The sequence below is a fragment of the Phyllobates terribilis genome, unplaced genomic scaffold (genome assembly GCF_046119375.1).
Source record: "Phyllobates terribilis strain yellow unplaced genomic scaffold, ASM4611937v1 Scaffold_8__6_contigs__length_399053987, whole genome shotgun sequence".
Taxonomy (NCBI): Eukaryota; Metazoa; Chordata; class Amphibia; order Anura; family Dendrobatidae; genus Phyllobates; species Phyllobates terribilis.
Genome location: NW_027362768.1, coordinates 272,214,959 through 272,240,392, shown reverse-complemented (window position 1 = coordinate 272,240,392; position 25,434 = coordinate 272,214,959).

Below are 25,434 nucleotides of genomic sequence, written 5' to 3'. Positions count from 1 at the left end.
AGTCTGCTTATATGTAAGGTCACGTCTAAAGCCCAGACTAAGGGAAGATATAGGAGAGGGAGAAGAGGGGGTCGAGTCCATGTGGGTAGAGATAGAGGGGGCAAAAAATAATAATAAAATATTACTGGGGGTCTGCTATAAGCCACCTAATATAACAGAGGAGAATGAGAAACTGCTATTAGGACAAATAGATAAAGTAGCAAAACATAATGAGGTGATTGTAATGGGGGACTTCAACTACCCGGATATTGACTGGGAAACAGAAACCTGTAGATCGCAGAAAGGAAAAAGGTTCTTGACAAATATCAAGGATAATTATCTCTCCCAACTAGTGCAGGAACCAACGAGAGGGAAGGCAGTGTTGGACTTAATATTGACTAATAGGCCTGATAGAATAACTGAGGTACAGATAGGGGGGCACCTAGGTAATAGCGATCATAATATTATCAATTTCAAAATGCCCTTCAGTAGGGTTATCAATAAGGGAACAACTAAAACATTAAACTTTAGGAGGGCGAAGTTTGATCAGCTGAAAGAAAACCTTCAACTTATAGACTGGGACAAAGTTCTTAATCAAGGAAATACGAATAGTAAATGGGAAACCTTCAAAAGAATTCTGAATACTCAGTGCGAGAGGTATATACCGTATGGGAATAAAAGGGCCCGAAATAAGAGGAAACCAATATGGTTGAATAAGAACGTAAAAAGGGCGTTAAATAGCAAAAAAGAGGCATTCAAGAGATTAAAACAGGAAAACAGCAAGGAGGCACTAATGTGTTACAAGGAAAAAACGAGAACCTGCAAAAAACAAATAAAAATAGCAAAGGAGGAAACAGAGAGACCTATTGCTAGGGAAAGTAGATCAAATCCCAAACTGTTCTTTACGTATATAAATAGTAAAAGGATTAAATCGAATAATATTGGACCGATAAAAAGTGATGAAGGCAAAATCATAGAGAAAGATGAGGATAAAGCTAATCTATTAAATAATTTTTTTTCGACAACTTTCACAAAGGAAAAAAAACTAACAGGCGAAATGAGAAGTGACAAACTTAATCCTCCACTAAGTATGACAAATCTAACCCAAGCTGGGGTACAGAAACGCCTCAGTAACATTAAAATAAACAAATCACCAGGACCTGATGGCATACACCCACGGGTACTAAGGGAACTAAGTAATGTGATAGACAGACCGTTATATCTTATATTTAAGGACTCTGTTGAGACTGGGTCTGTACCACTTGATTGGCGACAGGCGAATGTAGTGCCAATATTCAAAAAGGGAGCGAAAAGTAACACCGGAAACTATTGGCCGGTGAGTCTGACGTCCGTTGTGGGCAAAATTTTTGAAGGCTTTATTAATGAGGCAATCATGGAGCATCTTGATGCTAATAATCTATTAACCCCGAACCAACATGGATTCATGAGGAATCGCTCCTGCCAAACAAACCTGATTGACTTCTACGAGGAGGTTAGCTCTCGAGTAGATCAGGGGGAACCAGTGGATGTCGTGTATCTCGACTTCTCAAAAGCGTTCGATAGCGTGCCACATAATAGGTTGGTATACAAAATGAGAATGATGGGGCTGGGGGAAAATGTCTGCAAGTGGGTAGCTAACTGGCTAAAGGATAGAAGGCAGAGGGTGGTTATAAATGGAATATACTCAGATTGGGTAAGCGTCACTAGTGGGGTACCACAGGGGTCTGTACTAGGCCCAATGTTATTTAATATCTTTATTAACGACATAGTCAACGGGATAAATAGTAAAATATCAATATTTGCAGATGACACAAAGTTATGTAAAACAATTAATACAAAAGAGGATAGTGAAGACCTACAGAGGGATTTGGATAAGCTGGGTAGGTGGAGCATTAAATGGCAAATGAGGTTTAACGAGGAGAAATGTAAGGTCATACATATGGGAAGGAAAAATGGAAGTCACCAGTACTCACTGAATGGGAAATCATTGGGGAATTCAGAGATGGAGAAGGACTTGGGCATCTTGATTGATAGCAAACTAAATTGGAGTGCCCAAAGTCAGGCCGCTGCTGTAAGGGCAAACAGGGTAATGGGATGTATCAGAAGAGGTATAGCTGCAAAGGATGAGAACATTGTTCTTCCACTGTACAAAGCACTGGTCAGACCACACTTGGAATACTGTGCTCAGTTATGGGCCCCAATATATAGAAAGGATATAAATGAGCTTGAAAAGGTACAAAGGAGGGCAACAAAATTAATAAGGGGAATGGAGGGACTGCAATACCCAGAGAGGTTGGCAAAACTAGGACTATTCAGCCTGGAAAAGAGAAGGTTGAGGGGGGACATAATAAATGTGTACAAATATGTTAGGGGACAGTATAGAGACCTTGCCCAGGATTTGTTCAAAAGGAGGGATATTACGGTGACAAGAGGGCACTCACTAAGACTGGAAGAGAAAAGGTTTCAGCACCAGCATAGGAAGGGGTTCTTTACGGTAAGAGCAGTGAGAATATGGAATTCACTGAGTGAGGAGACGGTAATGTCGGATTCACTACACCAGTTCAAGCGGGGACTGGATGCTTTTCTAGATACCAGGCAGATTTCAGCATATACTTAAAAATAGAATAAAATAGTAGGTTGATACAGGGATTTATTCTGACTGCTGGTTTCAGAGTCGGGAGGGAATTTTTCCTCAGGTGAAGATTGGCCAAATCATTTGGGGTTTTTGCCCTCCTCTGGATCAACTTTAGCAATTACAGAACTAACAGGTCGAACTTGATGGACGCAAGTCTTTATTCGGCTTTACTAACTATGTAACTATATATACAGGTCTACAATTTTGTCGTTGGTGTCCTTAGACAGCTCTTTGATTGTGTGATTGATTGTGTGGACAGGTGTCTTTTATACAGTTAACGGGTTCAAACAGGTGCAATTGATGGCTTGTTTTTTGCGGGATAAGTTGACGTTTTTATTGGTGCCATTTTCAGGCACGTGACATTTTTTGATCGCTTTCTATTCCGATTTTTGGTAGGCAGAGTAAACAAAAACCAACAATTCAAGAATTGTTTTTTTTTTTTAAATTTTTATGCTGTTCCGCATGTGGTAAAATTGATAAGGTACAGTGCCGGCAAAAAAAATCTTTACAAATTCAACTAAACCACAAAATCTTAACGTTCAAGTGTTTTATTGTGGCTATTTCGTTACAATTAGTATTTTAATTAATTAGTATTGATATTTACATTTTACTAAGAAAGTTTTGCTATTATATAGTTTTTGATTATATCCTTCATTGTGTGCACTTTTAAGAAGTGAAATCATGATGCGGATTTTACACGTAAAGTTTTTTTTTACTGCACAAATGTGAAGATTTTTTTTGCCGGCACTGTAGCTTCATTTTTCGGGTCAGTACGTTTACAGCGATACCACATTTATATCATTTTTCTATGTTTAGGCGCTTTTACACAATAAAAGCTATTTTATAGAAAAAATATTTTTTTGCATCGCTTTATTCTGAGAGCTAGAACTTTTTTATTTTTTGGCTGATGGAGCTGTATGACAGCTTGTTTTTTGCAGGACAAGATGACGTTTTCAGCGGTACCATTTTTATTTATATTAGTTTTTTTGATCGCGTGTTATTCCATTTTTTTGTTTGGTGGTATGGTGATAAAGTATTGTTTTTTGCTTTGTTTTTTATTTATTTTTTTACCGTGTTCACTGAAGGGGCTAACTAGTGGGACAATTTTATAGGTCAGGTCGTTCAGGACGCGGCGATACCAAATATGTGTACTTTTATTGTTTTTTTTTTGTTTTTTTCTTCATAATAATATTTATTGATGGGTACATTATTTGGTGGATTATTTTTTTTATTTTATTTTTTTATATTTTTCCATTTTTTTTTTTTTTTTCACTTTCTGATACTTTTTTTACTTTTATACTTTGTCCCACTATGGGACTTTCACTTTTTTATTCTGATCGCCTGCATAGCATAGGGATGGAGCACCATCCCTGTGCTATACAGGCTGTCAGCGCTGCAGATGCAGAAGATACTTTGGTCATGCACTGCGCATGACCAAAATATCTTCCTGCTGTCTGGTGATCCGGATGTTGTCATGACGACATCGGGTTGTCATGGCAACATCCGGGAAGCAGCGGCAGACCGCGCTGGAGGCCGGGAGAGGAGGTGAGTATTGCGATCACCTCCCCTTGCCCCCGCAATGCTGCGATCGACTTCGATAGGTCACATGATCCTAACCTCGCTCTCCGTAAAGTAGAATCCCTTGAGCTGGCCCAACGTGCCCGTTCCTCGGCAATACTTTGAGATCTAGTAGCAGCTCAACAAGAAGCTAACAAACTAATAGAATTGGCATACAGAAGCTCCCTCTAAATTTGCTGTTGCAAATATATGCTAAAATGCTGGTGAATAGGTTACAGGCTCTGCTAGCTAAAAATATATACTTGCATCAGGTGTGGTTACTCCATGAAAGCCCTGATATTAAAGGAATCACCATAGGGCAGACAGAATACAAATGCATGGTGTTCGCGGACGATGTTCTGCTATATATTACCCAACCCAAATCCATTCCCTCAGTTATGGCTGAAATAGATCACTTTGGCACCTGGTCGAATTTTATGGTCAATACATCCAAATCCGAAGCGTAAACATTTCCTTTTCCAATGATACACAATCCAATCTAATTTTTCCTTTGCCTGGCCAAATCACAGAATAAAATATCTGGGAATTCAAATTCATAGAGATCTCTCCCAATAATTCAAGCTCAACTTTAAACCCCTACTGGAAAAAATCAATAGAGATTAGTGATGGGCGAGTATGCCTCATTAACCCTTTCGGCGTGCTGTATTTTGGCATGCTCGGTATTTCATTCATTGTCGCCAGATGTTGGAGGTGTGGAGTGGGAGAGGGGACGATGACGCACATTTGGTGGGAGTGTCCTACAATAAAGAATTTTTGGATACAAGTGGTCCTTCTTCCCAAGAGGATAACTGGCCTAACCGTCCCTAATTCATCTGAGGCATTATTTCTTCTAAAGTTATCAATAAAGCAAGGATGGCATCTGCAAGGAGTTTGTATGTTCTCCCCGTGTTTTCGTTGTTTTCCTCCAGGTTCTCCGGTTTCCTCCCATGCTCTAAAGACATACTGATAGGGAATTTAGATTGTGAGCCCCAATGGGGACAGTGATGTTAATGTATGTAAAGCGCTGCAGAATATGTTGGTACTATATAAAAACAAAGATTATTATTATTCCCTAAAGGTAAAATATTACAAGATGTAACCTAGACAGCTAGAAAAGTGGGCTGAAGAGGCAACATGCAGACCGGACATGGGAGTTTTAATTAAAGAGGTTATCCACTACTATGGAGAATACTCCAATATATTTAAACAGTAGAAATACGTTTTTTTTGTAAATACCTTCTGCTGTGCGTCTTGCCTGTGAGCTGCACTATTGCTGACCGCTCACCAGGCATCACGTGACTCGGCTTCAGCTGGCTCTGGCATCCGCTGATGTCATGTCTAGTAATGGCTGCAGCCGGGCGTGACTCAGTGACGCGCTCCCCGCTGATTGATGGGCTGTGGGCAGGGTTTCACAGCACGTCAAATCCCAGCATCCACCGCGCGCTTTCCCTCTCCTCTGCATTCATTGGGAAAGCGAGCGGTGGATGCTGGGCTGTACTAGACCCCCTGGACAACGCGCAAGCGCCGCTTAAACCTGCACATTGTGCAAGCGCGGATGTCACACACACACACACTGCACAAGCTGGATAATACTGAAAACTGCGCAAGCGTGGAATTTGAAAGCCGCCGCAAACACTCGGATAGAATGCAAATTTGAGTAGGCGTACCATGACTGAATACAGGAAAGAACACCCCTATGACTGATTGAGCAAGTAAGTTATAAGTATATAAAGTGGTTTTGGCAAATGAGTACAGCAGAGATTTTCATGGAAAAAGCATGTTAGTGATGCACATTGCATCACTAATTGTGACCTGGGACAGTTTAAATTATACAAATGACATGACAGGTTCCCTTTAGGGAAGGATGCCTTGCAAGCTTATTGACGTAACTTGTGTTATGGAGACCCTCTTTGCTATTAAGGAGAACTTTGGAATAGACAGCAAAGGGTCTTCACATTGCCAGTGAGATTCAAATTAAAATACTTCATCGATGAAGGGAGAGAGACAAAATACATGCGACATGCATTGTCAGCTGGTAGAGTCTTCTGTGTGGCAACTAAGACTCACCACATTTATTAGCTAGACAAAAAGGAAACTACAATTCTTGCATACAACTGAACAGGAAACCAAAATAGACAATCAGTGATAACACGCTTCCCTTGGCCCAACGTAAAACCTTCTTGTTAGGGAATTCACAGCAAACCAGTATCTTAGTCAGACATTCCATGATGCAAGTCTTAAGCAAAGACTACAGTGGTGGCCAAAAGTTTTGGCACCCCTGCAATTCTATCAGATAATACTCAGTATCTTCCTGAAAATGATTGCAATCACAAATTCTTTCTTATCATTATCTTCATTTAATTTGCTTGAAAGGAAAAAACACAAAAGAGAATGAAGCAAAAATCAAATCATTGATCATTTCACACAAAACTCCAAAAATGGGCTAGACAAAAGTATTGGCACCCTCAGCCTAATACTTGGTTGCACAACCTTTAGCCAAAATAACTGCGAACAACCGCTTCCGGTAACCATCAATGAGTTTCTTACAATGCTCTGCTGGAATTGTAGACCATTCTTCTTTGGCAAACTGCTCCAGGTCCCTGATATTTGAAGGGTGCCTTCTCCAAACTGCCATTTTGAGATCTCTCCACAGGTGTTCTATGGGATTCAGGTCTGGACTCATTGCTGGCCACCTTAGAAGTCTCCAGTGCTTTCTCTCAAACCATTTTATAGTGCTTTTGGAAGTGTGTTTTGGGTCATTGTCCTGCTGGAAGACCCATGACCTCTGAGGGAGACCCAGCTTTCTCACACTGGGCCCTACATTATGCTGCAAAATTTCTTGGTAGTCTTCAGATTTCATAATGCCATGCACACAGTCAAGCAGTCCAGTGCCAGAGGCAGCAAAGCAACCCCAAAACATCAGGGAACCTCCGCCATGTTTGACTATAGGAACCGTGTTCTTTTGTTTGAATGCCTCTTTTTTTTTTCCTGTACACTCTATGTCGATGCTTTTTGCCAAAAAGCTCTACTTTTGTCTCATCTGACCAGAGAACATTCTTCCAAAACGTTTTAGGCTTTCTCAGGTAAGTTTTGGCAAACTCCAGCCTGGCTTTTTTATGTCTCGGGGTAAGAAGTAGGGTCTTCCTGGGTATCCTACCATACAGTCCCTTTTCATTCAGACACCGACGGATAGTACGGGTTGACACTGTTGTACCCTTGGACTGCAGGGCAGCTTGAACTAGTTTGGATGTTAGTCGAGGTTCTTTATCCACCATCAGCACAATCTTGCGTTGAAATCTCTCGTCAATTTTTCTTTTCCGTCCACATCTAGGGAGGTTAGCCACAGTGCCATGGGCTTTAAACTTCTTGATGACACTGCGCACGGAAGACACAGGAACATTCAGGTCTTTGAAGATGGACTTGTAGCCTTGAGATTGCTCATGCTTCCTCACAATTTGGTTTCTCAAGTCCTCAGACAGTTCTTTGGTCTTCTTTCTTTTTTCATGCTCAATGTGGTACACACAAGGACACAGGACAGAGGTTGAGTCAACTTTAATCCATGATAACTGGCTGCAAGTGTGATTTAGTTATTGCCAACACCTGTTAGGTGCCACAGGTAAGTTACAGGTGCTATTAATTACACGAATTAGAGAAGCATCACATGATTTTTCAAACAGTGCCAATACTTTTGTCCACCCCCTTTTTTAGGTTTGGTGTGGAATTGTATCCAATTTGGCTTTAGGACAATTCTTTTTGTGTTTTTTCATTGAAGACAAATTAAATGAAGATAATAATACAAAAGAATTTGTAATTGCAATCATTTTCAGGAAGAAACTGAGTATTATCTGGCAGAATTGCAGGGGTGCCAATACTTTTGGCCACCACTGCATATAGAATAGATTGTTTTCCTAAATAAATAATGAATCTACATATAAAAAAATTAACCATAACACTTGTAATCATAAAGCCTCTGCCTCTGCTAAATGTAGATGTGAATAATGCATTGTGTACCTGCTATCTATTGTACATATGTTTGAACAAATACAACACTAAAGTTCACCTCATGCTCATAAAGTGGACTGATATGTTCTATGCATAGGCGGATTATAATGAGGGCAATCTGGGCTACAGCCTGGGGCCCGGAGCTCCGATGGGGCCCATGGCCAGACTGCCCTCATTATAATATTAGGTGCGCCGCCTACAGGACAATGCAGCTGACACGTACACGCAGCACACTCTGCGTGCCCACGTTTGCTGTACTCACGCACAGAGCCCCTGGGATTCCCCTGTGGTGCTGGCTCTACCCCCTGCTCCACTTGTGTTCAGTGCTGCCTTTCTTCCTGTTTCCTCCTGCTGGCAGCTCCTGGTGACAGTAAGAAGCAAATAATGCTTCCTGTTCTGTGAGAGTGAATTGGGCATGTCACCCTGTGGGCTGCAGGGTATGTGATCATGGGGGGGACCATAAGACATATGACCATAGGGGGGGCTACAGGGTATGTGACCATGGGGGGAGGCGCAAGTTATGTGACCATGAGGGGGCAGCATGGTATATGACCATGGGAGGGCTGCAGGGTATGTGACCATGGGGGGCCTGCAGGGTATGTGACCATGGTGGGGCTGCAGTGTAGGTAACCATGGGGGGGCTGCAGGGTATGTGACCATGTGGGGGGGACACAAGGTATGTGACCATGGGGGGGGCAGCAGGGGATGTGACCATGGGGGGGCTGCTGGGTATGTGACCTTGGGGGGCAGCAGGGTATGGGACCATGGGGGGCAGCAGGGTATGTGACCAAGGGAGGGCTGCAGGGTATGGGATCATGGGGGGGGCTGCAGGGTATGTGTCCAAGGGAGGACTGCAGGGTATAGGACCATGGGGGGAGGGCAGCAGGGTATGGGACCATGGGGGGAAGCAGGGTATGTGACCATGGGGGGGTTACAGGGTATGTAACAATGGGGGGCAGCAGGGTATATGACCATGGGAGGGCTGCAGGGTATGGGACCATGGGGGGCAGCAGGGTATGGGACCATGGGGGGAGGGCTGCAGGGTATGTGACCATGGTGGTGGCCGCATGGTATGTGACCATGGGGGAAGGGGCACAGGGTATGTGACCTTGGGGGCTGCTAGTGGCTGCATAGTATATTATCTTGGGGGCTACAGATTAATGTTATCCTGTGGGTTTGGGGGCTGCAAAGAGCTATGTGGGGGCTCATACCATATATTGGGAGCTATGTGAGGACTCATACTGTATGTATATGGCTGTGTGGGGGTTCATGTTGTACGTAGGGGGCTCATACTGTATGTTGGGGGCTCATACTGTATGTTTGGGGACTGTGTGGTGTCATTGTATGTAGGGGACTTTGTGTGGTTTCATACTGTGTAAAGGGAGATATGTGTGCGCTCATACTGTATCTATGGGGCTGTGTAAGAGTTCTTACTGTGGCTATGTAGGGGCTCATACTGCATATTGCTAGCTATGTGAGGGCTCATACTGTATATTGGGTGCTGTGTGTGGAATCTCATACTGTATATACAGTCATATGAAAAAGTTTGGGCACCCCTATTAATCTTAAGCTTAATGTTTTATAAAAATTGGTGTTTTTGCAACAGCTATTTCAGTTTGATATATGTAATAACTGTTGGATACAGTAATGTTTCTGCCTTGAAATGAGGTTTATTGTACTAACAGAAAATGTGCAATCTGCATTCAAACAAAATTTGACAGGTGCATAAGTATGGGCACCTCACCAGAAAAGTGACATTAATATTTAGTAGATCCTCCTTTTGCAAAAATAACAGCCTCTAGTCGCTTCCTGTAGCTTTTAATGAGTTCCTGGATCCTGGATGAAGGTATTTTTGACCATTCCTCTTTACAAAACAATTCCAGTTCAGTTAAGTTTGATGGTCGCTGAGCATGGACAGCCTCTTCAAATGATCCCACAGATGTTCAATGATATTCAGGTCTGGGGACTGGGATGGCCATTCCAGAACATTATAATTGTTCCTCTGCATGAATGCCTGAGTAGATTTGGAGCGGTGTTTTGGATCATTGTCTTGCTGAAAGATCCATCCACTGCGTAACTTCAACTTTATCACTGATTCTTGAACACTATTGCCAAGAATCTGCTGATACTGAGTGGAATCCATGCGTCCCTCAACTTTAACAAGATTCCCAGTGCCGGCATTAACCACACAGCCCCAAAGCATGATGGAACCTTCACCAAATTTTACTGTGGGTAGCAAGTGTTTTTCTTGCAATGCTGTGTTTTTTTGCCTCCATGCATAACGCCTTTTTGTATGACCAAACAACTCAATCTTGGTTTCATCAGTCCACAGGACCTTCTTCCAAAAAGAAATAGGCTTCTTCAAATGTGCTTTTGCATACCTCAGCCGACTCTGTTTGTGCGTACTTGCAGAAACGGCTTCTTTCGCATCACTCTCCCATACAGCTTCTCCTTGTGCAAAGTGCGTTGTATAGTTGACCGATGCACAGTGACACCATCTGCAGCAAGTTGATGCTGCAGCTCTCTGGAGGTGGTCTGAGGATTGTCCTTGACTGATCTCACCATTCTTCTTCTCTGCCTTTCTGATGTTTTTCTTGTCCTGACACTTCTGGCCTTAACAAGAACTGTCCCTATGTTCTTCCATTTCTTTACTATGTTCCTCACAGTGGAAACTGACAGGTTAAATCTCTGAGACAGCTTTTTGTATCCTTCCCCTGAACAACTATGTTGAATAATCTTTGTTTTCAGATCATTTGACAGTTGTTTTGAGGAGCCCATGATGCCACTCTTCAGAGGAGATTCAAACAGGAGAACAACTTGCAAGTGGCCACTTTAAGTAGCTTTTCTCATGATTGCATACACCTGGCTATAAAGTTCAAAGCTCAATGAGGTTACAAAACCAAAAAAAGTGCTTTAGTAAGTCAGTAAAAAGTAGGCAGGAGTATTTAAAACAAGAAAATGATAAGGGTGCCCATACTTATGCACCGGTCAAATTTTGTTTGAATGCAGATTGCACATTTTCTGTTAGCACAATAAACCTCATTTCAAGGCAGAAACATTACTGTGTCCAACAGTTATTACATATATCAAACTGAAATAGCTGTTGCAAAAACACCAATTTTTATAAAACATTAAGCTTAAGATTAATAGGGGTGCCCAAACTTTTTCATATGACTGTAGGAGGCTATGTGGAGGCTCATACTGTATATTGGGGGACTGTGTGGTGTCATAGTGTATGTAAGGAGCTCATACTGTATGTAGGGGGCTATGTTGGAGGCTCATACTGTATATTGGGGGACTGTGGTGTCATTGTATGTAGGGGACTTTGTGTGGATTTATACTGTATAAAGAGAGTTATGTGGGAGCTCATACTGTATATGGAGGGATGTGTGGGGGCTCATATTGTATGTAGAGGGCTGTGTGTGGACTCATACTGTATGTAGGGGCTGTGTGTGGACTCATACTGTATGTAAAGCGCTATGGGGGGCTCATACTGTATGTAGCGGGCTGTGTGTGAGCTCCTACTATATGTACAGGGCTATGGGGGGCCTATACTGTATGTAGGGGGCTGTGTGTGGGCTCCTACTGTATGTACAGGGCTATGGGGGCTCATACTGTATGTAGGCGGCTGTGTGTGGGCTCCTACTGTATATGGGGGGGCTGTGTGGGGGCTCATATTGTATGTAAGGGGCTGTGTGGGGGCTCATACTGTATGTAGGGGGCTGTGTGTGGGTTCATACTGTATATGGAGGGCTGTGTGGGGGCTCATATTGTATGTAAGGGGCTGTGTGGGGGCTCATATTGTATGTAAGGGGCTGTGTGTGGGTTCATACTGTATATGGAGGACTGTGTGGGGGCTCATATTGTATGTAGGGGGCTATGTGGGACATATTGCCTGGACCTGTGAGCTGTTATCCTCATTGCAGTTCGGCTTATGGTCTCCTTTTCTTGTCCTGATTGAAGGAATTCCCTGACGAATCCCTGAATGACCAAAGGAGGAGAAAAAGCGTCGAAAGAAGATGCCATTAAGCTAAGTGCACAACTGTTCAGGCCCTATAGGGTCTATACATATAGTGTTGTATCTGCTGTTAGACAGATACAACACATGCAGGGATTGCCTGTTTGTTAAGTGTTGTGGTTGTCTAACAGACAAAAACAAAACATGCAGCCGCAGGGACTCGAATATATTATCCGAGCACTACAAGATACTCGGATAACACCCGAGCATGCAGGGATAACAAGTTATCTGAGCACGTTCTTTCATCACTATTGTCTTTATGAATTGAGTTTTTAAAATAAAGAGAATTTTTTTAGAGGTTGTTTTTTGTTTTGTTATGGTTTACATGTATGAAGGCCCCATAGGTTGATTGCTTTGGTTGTTGATTGAGGGGACTATGTGGGGGCTCGTACTGTATATAGGTTACGTCAGCATATTAATTCTGCTCAATATTAAGTGATACAAATAAAATTAAAAATAATTATAATTAATATGTTAATATTGAGCAGAATTAATTTCAGCCTATTGTTCAACCTCCACAATAGTCACGGCCTCTCATGTGGCCCCTTCTGAAAATTAATCTCCCACCCCTGCCCTATTATGTATGGCGCTATGTTATATATTTTTACCATATGCTGTTGTAGCACCCCGAGGACTCGGCTGCTACAGGGGTATTGCACCTCAAACCAGAGGTGTGGTATTCCACTCCCGGGTAAGGATGGAGTGTGGGACCGAGCTCAGTTAGTTGCATGCACTACACTCATCCCATTTCCGGGGGACAGAACAACGGTACTCCCACCAGATAGATGTGCAGGTACGACAGCGTCTGTCCCTGGCTGGAGTGGGAGGGGGGGAGGAACATCCCAGTAGTGTAGGAGCAGTCAGGGGAGGGACTCTGGGCATAGGAAGGAGCCCATTGGGTGCTAGTCACCTGGGCTCGGGTGTCAGAGGGAGTATAAGAGGTGGGCACCATCTTTAGACAGGGTCCTGTTCAGAGGAGGGTCTGTTCAGCCTGGAGGAGTGGAGAGAGGAGCTCAGCCAGAGAGGGCTGAGGGGGAGCTGTGGCTCCGTCTGGGCCCAGCTCCAGAGCCAGGCCTGAAGCACAGAGAGGAGGAACAGAAACACCAAGAAAGGCCCAGAGCCGTAAGAATAGAGGGAACCCTGAGATCCCACAAGAGAACAAGTTAACGGGTGAAGGGTTGGCAGAAGAGGGTACCGGATCCCAAACTGGTAGAGGCTAAACATCCTTAGCCAGGAACCGGAGGTCGTGGACAAGTTTTGGCGCGACCCCTCACCATATCCACCAGGAAGGCAAACCACGCATAGGGTCAGGGAAGCCGGGAAAGGTTTCGCCACCAAAAGACCCGAGGGAGCGGGACAAAGGTGGGTCCCTGGTGAGGACGGCCCGTAGGAAGGAATAGAGGGGAGCTTTGGACCACGCTCTGGAACTGCCTGGGAGTTGGCCGAGTCCCGCACCTGGTGGACGCAGCACGGCTCGGGTGGTCACTCTTGGCCGAAGTGACCGGAGCAACACCTGTGAGTAAAAGCCTTGAAACTGCACCACACGTCTCTGAGCTTCCTTGCTGCACCATCACTACCACTATCATCCACTTCTGCTGCCCTGAGGTCATACCCCTCCCGTTGGGGGTTCTACCAGCTACGCTGCACAACCTTACCACCGGCCTCAGCGGTCTGCCCTGCAGCGGCGGCTTCATAGCCGCATTCAACGGGTGGCGTAGTCGAACATTCTAACATCTACTGCTAAAGACTGCCGCTCAGTTTGACTCCCTGGGCACGGACCGGGTCACCGCCACGAGACTACTACCCCCATCTGATCCGGCTCCGGGTAAGCCCCCGTGCGCGCGATGCCGCACGACACAGCAGGCCCAGGGGCGCGTCACTGTTCATAAGGGGAAAATGTGTGCGCCGCGGTACACTCACTGCTATTTCTGTCAGCGGGGGGGGCCCACGCCTTTTAAACTGCCGGGGCCCTGGCTACTCTTAATCCACCCCTGCTTCTATGAGTATACAGTTAGGTCCATATATATTTGGACAGAGACAACATTTTTCTAATTTGGTTCTAGACATTACCACAATGAATTTTAAACAAAACAATTCAGATGCAGTTGAAGTTCAGACTTTCAGCTTTCATTTGAGGGTATCCACATTAAAATTGGATTAAGGGATTAGGAGTTTCAGCTCCTTAACATGTGCCACCCTGTTTTTAAAGGGACCAAAAGTAATTGGACAATTGACTCCAAGGCTATTTCATGGACAGGTATGGGCAATCCCTTCGTTATGTCATTCTCAATTAAGCAGATAAAAGGCCTGGAGTTGATTTAAGATGTGGTGCTTGCATTTGGAAGGTTTTGCTGTGAAGTAAACATGCGGTCAAAGGAGCTCTCCATGCAGGTGAAACAAGCCATCCTTAAGCTGCAAAAACAGAAAAAAAAACTCTGAGAAATTGCTACAATATTAGGAGTGGCAAAATCTACAGTTTGGTACATCCTGAGAAAGAAAGAAAGCACTGGTGAACTCATCAATGCAAAAAGACCTGGGCGCCCACGGAAGACAACAGTGGTGGATGATCGCAGAATCATCTCCATGGTGAAGAGAAACCCCTTCACAACAGCCAACCAAGTGAACAACACTCTCCAGGAGGTAGGCGTATCAATATCCAAATCTACCATAAAGAGAAGACTGCATGAAAGTAAATACGGAGGGTTCACTGCACGGTGCAAGACACTCATAAGCATTAAGAAGAAAAAGGCTAGACTGGACTTTGCTAAAAAACATCTAAAAAAGCCAGCACAGTTCTGGAAGAACATTCTTTGGACAGATGAAACCAAGATCAACCTCTACCAGAATGATGGAAAGAGAAAAGTATGGCGAAGGCGTGGTACAGCTCATGATCCAAAGCATACCACATCATCTGTAAAACACGGCGGAGGCAGTGTGATGGCTTGGGCATGCATGGCTGTCAGTGGCACTGGGTCACTAGTGTTTATTGATGATGTGACACAGGACAGAAGCAGCCAAATGAATTCTGATGTATTCAGAGCCATACTGTGTGCTCAGATCCAGCCAAATGCAGCCAAACTGATTGGTCGTCGTTTCATTCTACAGATGGACAATGACCCAAAACATAAAGCCAAAGCAACCCAGGAGTTTATTAAAGCAAAGAAGTGGAATATTCTTGAATGGCCAAGTCAGTCACCTGATCTCAACCCAATTGAGCATGCATTTCACTTGTTAAAGACTAAACTTCAGACAGAAAGGCCCACAAACAAACAGCAACTGAAAACCACCGCAGTGAAGGCCTGGCAGAGCATCAAAGGGAGGAAACACAGCGTCTGGTGATGTCCATGAGTTCAATACTTCAGGCAGTCATTGCCAACAAAGGGTTTTCAACCAAGTATTAGAAATGAACATATTATTTACAATTATTTAATCTGTCCAATTACTTTTGGTCCCTTTAAAAACGGGGTGGCACATGTTAAGGAGCTGAAACTCCTAAACCCTTCATCCAATTTTAATGTGGATACCCTCAAATGAAAGCTGAAAGTCTGAACTTCAACTGCATCTGAATTGTTTTGTTTAAAATTCATTGTGGTAATGTCTAGAACCAAAATTAGAAAAATGTTGTCTCTGTCCAAATATATATGGTCCTAACTGTATATTTGGGCTCTGATACCATCGCATGACATATAGCCACAGTGAGAAACACACAAAGGGACTGACGTCACCCAGCAGACTCACCATGCTTGATGTTAAGGGCAGCAACAATACATCAATTAGCCTTAAAGTGAACTTGACAGTTGATTCATGCTGCCCCAAACCACAGGCAATATGAATCAGTCTATTTTACTCACTTATATGGTGCCATTAATTCCACAGCACTTTACAGACATCCCCATCACTGTTCCCATTGAGGGTCACAATTTAAATTGGCTTTCACTATGTCTTTGGAGTGTGGAAAGAAACCAGAGTGTCCGGAGGAAACCCACGCAAACATGGAGAGAACATACAAACTCCTTTGCAGATGTTGTTGGTTTCATCATTTTAGCCAGGTATGTTTTCATCTAAAACGCTGCAGTGTTTTAGAGGAAATATACAATAAATTTAAAAGCCATCCAGGGACCATGCTGCTCAGGTAACTAGTCCAAAAGGCCGGTTCCCAGCAAATGCTGGTGAATAGGTTACAGGCTCTGCTAGCTAAAAATATACACTTGGATCAGGTGTGGTTACTCCCTGGAAGGGAGGTTCACGACAAAACTTTAAAGACTATCAACATTATTCCTTACGCCCAGACTCAGAACACCCCCTTATTAAAACTTTCACTAGACACTGAAAAGCGTTTGTCAGGGTATCTTGACATGCCATATATTACTCTCTTAAAAAAAATTAACATTGGAGATCTTATTATAGCTAAGATATTGGCCCTCTACTGTAACCAATCTGCCAGATTAAAAATAAATGGAACTATATCGTCGCCACCCGTAATGACTAATGGAACAAGACAGGGATGCTCCCTTTTCCCCCCTCTTATACATTTTTGTGATGGATCATCTATTATCATCAATCCATGAAAACCCTGATATTAAAGGAATCACCATAGGGCAGACAGAATACAAATGCAAGGCGTTCGCGGACGATGTTCTGCTATATATTACTCAACTGCACACATCCATTCCCTCAGTTATGGCTGAAATAGATCACTTTGGCACCTGGTCGAATTTTATGGTCAATACATCCAAATCTGAAGCGTAAACGTTTCCTTTTCCAAAGATACACAGGCGTTTATCCAATCTAATTTTTCCTTTGCCTGGCCAACTCAGGGAATAAAATATCTGGGAATTCAAATTCATAGAGATCTCTCCCAATAATTCAAGCTCAACTTTAAACCCCTACTGGAAAAAATCAGTAGAGATTAGTGATGAGCGAGCATGCCTCATTAACCCTTTTGGCGAGCACGCTCGGATGCTCGCCGAATATTTTGGCATGCTCGGTATTTCATTCATTGTCGCCAGATGTTGGAGGTGTGGAGTGGGAGAGGGGACGATGACGCACATTTGGTGGGAGTGTCCAACAATAAAGAATTTTTGGATACAAGTGGTCCTTGTTATCAAGAGGATAACTGGCCTAACCGTCCCTAATTCATCTGAGGCACTATTTCTTCTAATGTTATCAATAAACTTCAAATATAAAAGATCTGTGATAGGTCACATTATACAGGCAGCCAAAAATTGTATCCCTCGCCACTGGAAGAGCAGACCATGATCCACCCTGGAGGAGTGGTTCTCTGAGATTTCGCTTCTTGATATGATGGAACATCTAGTTGCTCAATCACCTACCGATGTTGACAAATATTCTGTGAAATGGAGAGATTGGATTGAATTCCAAGAATCAGATGCATACTGTCTTGCCCCAAATTGATTTCTCTTGTCTTGTAATCCGGGACGTATTCATATTCATATTTCATTTACCTATAAGTCGCTCTGGTCCAATCTCACCCACTTAGAAGAATGAGCAGCTCAGCAAAATGTTGATGTTGATGTAATATCTTTCCTATATCCCTATTGTATTATATTTGTTATATTATTTCTTTTTTAATAGTGCATGACTTCCTTTGATATTCATTTTAGGCTTGTGATAAAAATATTAAAATATTTCAATAAACATTGAATTTGTAAAAAAAAAAATTCATCTTAATGAATTTGTGCATCTTACAACTGCTCTGCGCCTCCTCCAGAAATGTAGTCCAGGTGTAAAACGCCCTTAAGTTGCAAAACATTTGGGCAACTCTGAGTTGCACTAAAAATTTGTGACATTTCTGGCAAAAAATTCTTGATAAACCAGGGTCCAGTGTGTACAGATTTTCACATTACTAAGATAGGAGATGACAGTTGGTGCTCACATAGTTCTATGGAGACAGAGGAGGAGCTAAAAGCAGACAAAGACATTCTGCTGCAAGTTCTACTGAAATAACAGTTACACTTTCAATTGCTCTGCTAAAATTACAGCTGCTCCATGATTGGTTGATATGGGCAACAAAGAGCTTCCGTTCCAGATGTTTTACTGTATTAATCAAATCTTTAAATCATTTAGATTATTTAATGTGATTGATAAATGGAGCAAAAAAATAAACAATAAAAAAAACAATAAAAAAATATCAAATAAATTTGATGTATAGAAAAAGTTTATTTTTTTACAATAGTTTCAACAAACACTGATAAATGACAGAGACTTTATAACTGTTGAAGAGCACATGTCTCTCAGCTAGGCTGATGATGTCACTGGTCCCTCTGTGATGTCACATGACCTTTGGCTTTGGTCCCTCTGTCATGTCATATGACCTTTAGAGTATGATGATGTCACAATTGACTTTGTGATGTCATGGAATAGTCAGCAAAATGTCACTGCAGCCTGAATATTGTTCACATGTCTTCATCACTTGGTGGGTGAAGGCAACTTTTACTTGCGCTTGGCAAATTTTGGTGTTGTATAAAATATAAGACCGTATAATAGAAGGCTTGTTAGAGGAGCAGTTCCAAGGGCCATCCTGGAGAGCTACTGAGGTGAACAGGACCTTCTTCAGCCCAAACAGACATCTATGGAGCTGAATATGGAGATTTGGAGGAAGAGAAAGGGAGTGAGAATAGATGAGGTGCCAAAAAAGAGGAGAGCAGAAACACATGAGAGTGAAAAAAATGGCACCAACCAAAGCATTATCAAGGCTTCAAAAAGACCTGGAAGCCCAATACAGGAGAGTATCATGAACAAGAGGAAAAGGGGAGTAGCAATGGGGGACAAAACTGACGATGGATCCAGTGTGTCCCCCATTACTGACACTGAGCAGCTGTCAGGTGAGTTCAGATCTAAGACACCGAAAGCCAATATTCCCCAAAGTAGCCATTGCCAGGATTGTCCACATATGGAAGATCCCGCGTATTATGATTTTGGTGCCTTTTCTATTTGATACCCTCTAATATTGTTCTACCCCTATATGTTGTAATTCTTATTGGAGGCCACATTGCAATATATAGGAATGTTACATCTTATTTCTCCTCTCTCTACCAGGGACAACCCCAGCTGAATCCTCCATCATTGTGACTGGACTGGAGAGCTTCACCTTCCATAAAATGATTGGAGAGGGTGGATATGGTAAAGTAAGTATTCGGAATTGCGGTGACGTCATCATCATATATGTAATATGTCTCTAGGAACATCACTGCCTCATCTTCTCATCGCGTCTCATGGCAGGACAGGCCTTTCCTCTATTTCTAATGTTCTCTATCCTACAGGTCATGTTGGCAACACATCAGGCCTGCCAACAACAACTGGCAGTGAAGATGGTGAAGAAGAGGCTCCTACTTGAGAACTTAGGAGACAACGTTCTGATAGAGCGACAGGTCCTGGAGATGACTAGGAATAGTCCATTCATTACTCGGGCTTTTGCCACCTTCCAGTCCCAGGTAAGAAGGTCATAATCCAACAGCTCTGAGTCTTCTATGTGTTCTATGAATGTCAGTCTATGTGCCAATCTGTGTGCAATGTTCTAGGTCACTACCATAGTATTACATGTATTGTAAGATTATAACCAGTGCCGCATATCTAGAATATGGCAATAACCCCTATTATCGCCTCTGTTTTATCACAGGACTACGTCTTCTATGTCATGGAATATCTCAGTGGAGGAGACCTTAGAGACCTCATGGCAACAAATGCCCCATTTACCATTCCAACCACCAGGTAAGACAGAATATGGATGTATTAGATGAAGATGATGGTTGTCAGGAACATCTAGCTTTAAGTCATTAGTCTCTAAGTTTAGTGGATGAAATGTTGGTTGTTGATGATTTTCTATTTTTTTCCCATCAGATTTATTTCAGCTGAGATAATCTGTGGGCTGCAGTTTCTCCACTCCAGAGGCATCATACACAGGTAAGTGTAGTCTTATTCTGTGTAAACCTGATATAAATCCTCCCATACCCTTATCCTCATGCTCCCTGTAGACACTTAGTATCTCAGGCCATCATTGGGTCCTCATCCCGGCTAATCTAATAATTATATTTTATAAACTCTTTCCTCTATCAGAGACATAAAACCAGAGAACATCTTACTAGACAGCACCGGTCACTTGAAGATTGCTGATCTCGGTCTGGCCGTGAGGAACATCTTTGGCAATGCGAAGGCTTCAGATCAGGTCGGGAGTCTTTTATACATGGCTCCTGAGGTAAGGAAGCATCTACACATCCCTGGCTTATCATTGAGTACAAGGCAGGACATCTCCATGTCTTTTGGTGTCTGGACAAAGTTCTTATTGTCTTCATGTCTTCACAGATTCTTCTAGAGAAGCCCTACAACACGGCAGTGGACTGGTTCTCTGCTGGTGTGGTGATATATGAGATGGCTACTGGCAGATATCCATTTTATATAGGTGTAGTGTATGACACCACCATAAAGTCACTGATCAATGATGATCCTGCCTTTCCAAAAGGAATAGACCCCCATATCAAAGCCATCATAGAGGGGGTGAGTATAAATACACATCTAAGTAATAAAAGGGGTAAATATAACGAAAAACACAACAATGCAAATGGAAATCAACTGGAGACTGAATTCTTCATTATTTGTTTCCAGCTTTTGGATAAGTCACCAGAGAGTCGGCAAGTAGCTGTGGACAACATCAGGGATCATCCCTTCTTCATGGAGATCAACTGGACAGATATAGAGGGGGCTGGATCGTGTCCACCATTCCAACTACCACCTGTACGTATATCACCCAGAGAAGATGGTGGCAGCTGTACATCTCTATTGTGTGTCTTCTTTATGACCACTGGTTCTTGTATTTTCTTTCCGCAGCCACCAGTGATGACATCAAATATAATGAAAGATGTCCTGTCCTTCAGTGAAGCCATTAAACCACCAATGGCCGAAACAGATCGAAAACTCTTCTGTGGATTCACATTTGCCAGTGACGGATGGAAGGTCATAAAACAGATACCAAAACCTGTAATACCCCATCGCAGGTGAGTCAGTGTAAATGGGACAGGAATTAGGGAGCTTTTCAAGGCTACTCTCTTATCCTTTGAATCTGTCAGCAGAGTGTAGTGTGGGAAACCTCTTACTGACTGCTGCTTACAGTCTGCTCGTTGGCCCACAGGAAAAACCTGGAGGCGTTTTCCTATTGGGATAACCTCATTTTATATGTCTTATTGGGATATAAGAATTGTTTCTAACCTATTATCTCTCCTGGCAGAACATTTGGCAGTATTGTGAAGAACGCTTTCCACAATCTCAGGAGGAGAATAAAACGCTGGAAGTGAACAGCTCTGAAAACCACTGTTCACTGGTTGATATTCCACCATCACCACTAGGAGTATCCTGAGGGCCGTGACTTGCAGTGTAACGTGCAGCCATACCCATTCCTCCTCCCTGCTGTAATCCGGGCTGGGGGGTTTGCTGGATTATGGCGATCTGCAGTGTCCGAATACAAGAAGAAGCTGGAGACCAAGAAAATCCTACCAGGAGTCAATAAAATGACCGTGGACCAGCGCTTCTAGATGACATGCTGCCTAGTGCTCCCAGGGAAGGGCACTTATCCTTAGGCCATGGTTCCCTAGAGGTTTCCCCCACAGGGGGTTTTTCCTCTCCTGAGTGCCAATGGATAAACACAACAAGAGAATGGCAGCTTGTCGTATTCTGCCCTCGGCGGAGCTCACACCAACCACTAGTGGCCGAGAGGAACCTAAGAGGACATTTACCAGCAATAAACAGGACCATTCACCATCATGTGCTAGTACTAGATTTATTTTATATCTGAATGGATAAGTATTTACCTTTAACTCCTTAAGAGCACAGGGTACATGTAATGTGTGGATACATTTTATGTACTTTTCATTGGTAGCATTTTGGGACACATCAGACTTTTTGGTTCATTTTTAATCTGTATAAGTTTGTTAACTCTGTTTTTGAAGGACGGGATGAAGAAAGAAATGCCTCTTTGGTACACTTTTTGAGTTTTTTGAAGAATTATTTGTGCAGGAGAAATAATGTGTAAATTTGATTGTTCAGGTTGTTATTCTGTAGGTGCAGCAATACCAATTCTTGTAGACAAAGGTGTAAAGTGCAGGTACTCGTCAGGGCTGATTCCTGATTACTATGGGTCACTGCTTCACTCTTACTTTCACCAGTATTAATAAATGTCCCCCTTTACTGTGTTTTATTAATACAAGCGCAGCCAGGGAGTAACACCTCAGTATGTACAGGTGCATCTCACTAAATTAGAATATCATCAAAAAGTTAATTTATTTCAGTTCTTTAATACAAAAAGTGAAACTCATATATTACAAAGAGTCATTACAAACAGAGTGATCTATTTCAAGTGTTTATGTCACACCAGGTGTGAGTGCAACACAGAGAGTCACGCCAGGTGTGAGTGCAACACAGAGGGGAAAGGGAAAGGGAGCCGAGACACTAGGGAAAGGGGGAAGAGGTGACCTCCTAATCTGGACTAGCATCACCCTGTCTCCCCCTAACGTCCCTATACAGCCTCCTCAGCTGTCGCTGATCACGTGCCTCACCCTACTATCCCTGGCGTAAGGCTATAGCTGGGGGTGGAAGGAGATGAGCACTAGTCAACCTCCACTAGCACTCTAAAGAGAAAAGGGAAAGATAACATAGCGGAACAACAACTCAGCTTTAGAAGAACTTCAACAGGACACACGGCCTCAAGACTCCAGAGAGGACGTGATGCTGCTTCAGCCAAGTTCAAAGCAGAAATGAATATAACCGGCGACGCCCACCTAGACACACCAGGTATATATACACCCAGACTAAAGGGAGGTTGTCGCTGGGTCCTAAACACAGCCTCCTATCTAGGCAGCTGTCTGCATTGCCAAACGTGGAGATCTCCTGCAAACCATTGCAGGGCGACTGTCTGTCACCTCTTACACACCCGTGACAGTTTATTTCTGATAATGTCAATGATTATGGCTTACAGCCAATGAAAACACAAAAGTCATTATCTCAGTAAATTAGAATACTTTATAACAACAGATTGAAAAATGTTTTTAAAATCCATAATGTTGGCCTACTGAAATGTACTGTATGTTCAGTAAATGCACTCAATACTTGGTCGGGGCTCCTTTTGCATCAATTACTTCATCAATAAGTCAGTACAGGTCTACAATTTTGTCATTGGTGTCCTTAGACAGCTCTTTGATTGTGTGATTGATTGTGTGGACAGGTGTTTTTTATACAGTTAACGGGTTCAAACAGGTGCAATTAATACAGGTCTCTCACAGTTGAAATGTACCTACGATAAAAATTACAGACCTCTCCATTCTATGTAGGTGGGAAAACTTGCAAAATTGGCAGTGTATCAAATACTTATTTTCCCTACTGTATAATCAGTGCTTTGTGTGTGTATTTTATTGTACATGTATTTAGCTAATAAATAAAAAGAAATGAAAAAAAAAATAGATTGAGGTCCCCCTTATTTTTAATAACCAGCTAAGAGAAACAACACAGCTGTGAGCTGGTCTTAATAGTCTAGGAAGGGGCCAATAACCATGGAGCTCCCCAGACTATTAATATCAGCTCACAGCTATCTGCTTAGCCTTTACTAAATATTACTAGTTACCAGCGTATGGTATTGATTCTTTATTTACAAATTGCCATAGGGCAAATAAGCCCTAACTAAAGGTTTTGTGATTATTAAAAGGTAATCTTTATTATTTATTTGTCTCCTTAGCAACTTATGTGCAATATTAAAAACACAAGTTTGTGTTGCTATGGACAAACTCTCAAACATTGCTGCCTCCCCAACTAGTTTTGCCATCAATGGCTTCATCAGGGGGTTGAGGCTACAATGATGATATCTATAGCCATACCGAAATTTTCAGGAAACCCACGACCACAAACAGTTTCCTTTACTGGAATAGCTGGCACCCCCTGCCCCTCAAGGCAGGGATATCAATAGGACAGAATCTGAGAGCTCGCTGGAACTGTTCGGATAACAACATTTTCGGTAGAGAATGTTGTAATCTCTTTAAGCGCTTTACAGAAAGGGGATATCCTAAAAAAATGTTACACAAAGCATTCAATAGAGTAAAAGCAACTGATAGAGACACCCTATTAGATCAAGGAGAGAAAAAGAGAACCTGTTAATTAGATTTATCGGCACATTTGATAGGCAAGCGACAGAAGCGGTGAATATCCTTAAGAAATTCTGGCCGATTCTTAGAGCGGATACAGACTTGAAGGAGGTTATTGGCACAATACCATCAGTAACTTACCGTAGAGGCCCAAATCTACGTGAACAACTAGTGCATAGCCATTTTACACCAGATATTAAATCTCAACCAAAGTCCAATTGGCTCCATAAATCACAAACAGGCTCTTATCCATGTAATTCCTGTACGTTTTGCAAGTACTTACCTAGCATTAATGAATTTGTTAATCCATATGATGGTCGGAAGATTGCTATTAAAGATAAGATTAATTGCAAATCGAGAGGAATAATTTATGTAGCAAAATGCCCCTGTTCAAAATTATACGTGGGCAAGGCGATCCAAGAGTTTAGACAAAGGATATCTAAACATATTAGTACCATAAATACAAAAGTGGACACACCTCTATCATTACATATGAGATCCAAACATCATACAGACCCCCTTAATTTATGTTTCTGACGAATTAGACAAATGACCCTGGGTCCACGAGGAAGCAACTTGGATAGGTTGCTCCTCCAAGAGGAATCTAAATGTATATTTCGCCTAAATTCTAGAAGCACCATTGGACTTAATGAAGGCTTCTCTTATACAGCCTTTATTGATAAGTAGAGGAAATTTCTCTGTTTTATTTAAGAACCACCATTAAGTTGATATACGCTTATTACTAATTATGAACCTGACTAATTTAATGTACGTTAAATATATATTAAAAATATTAAAAGTAAAAAACGTGCATTATTAATTATGGGACCATAATTTAATCATGATTAATTTATTAATGTAATTGTGAAGGTTAGTTCCTGTTATTTGATAACTACAATGCTGGATTTTCATATATAAAATGGACAGGGTGTGACGATTTCTAACTGTAATTAAAATTAATTAAAATTCATTATGATAATGTTTAAATCATTCAATGATGTTAATAATATAAAAGTACTAACAAAAATAAGAAATAGTAGGGAAGTTTATGAGGATTAAAGAGTTGTAGGTGTTGGAGGCGCTATTAGGCTACTCACTATCAA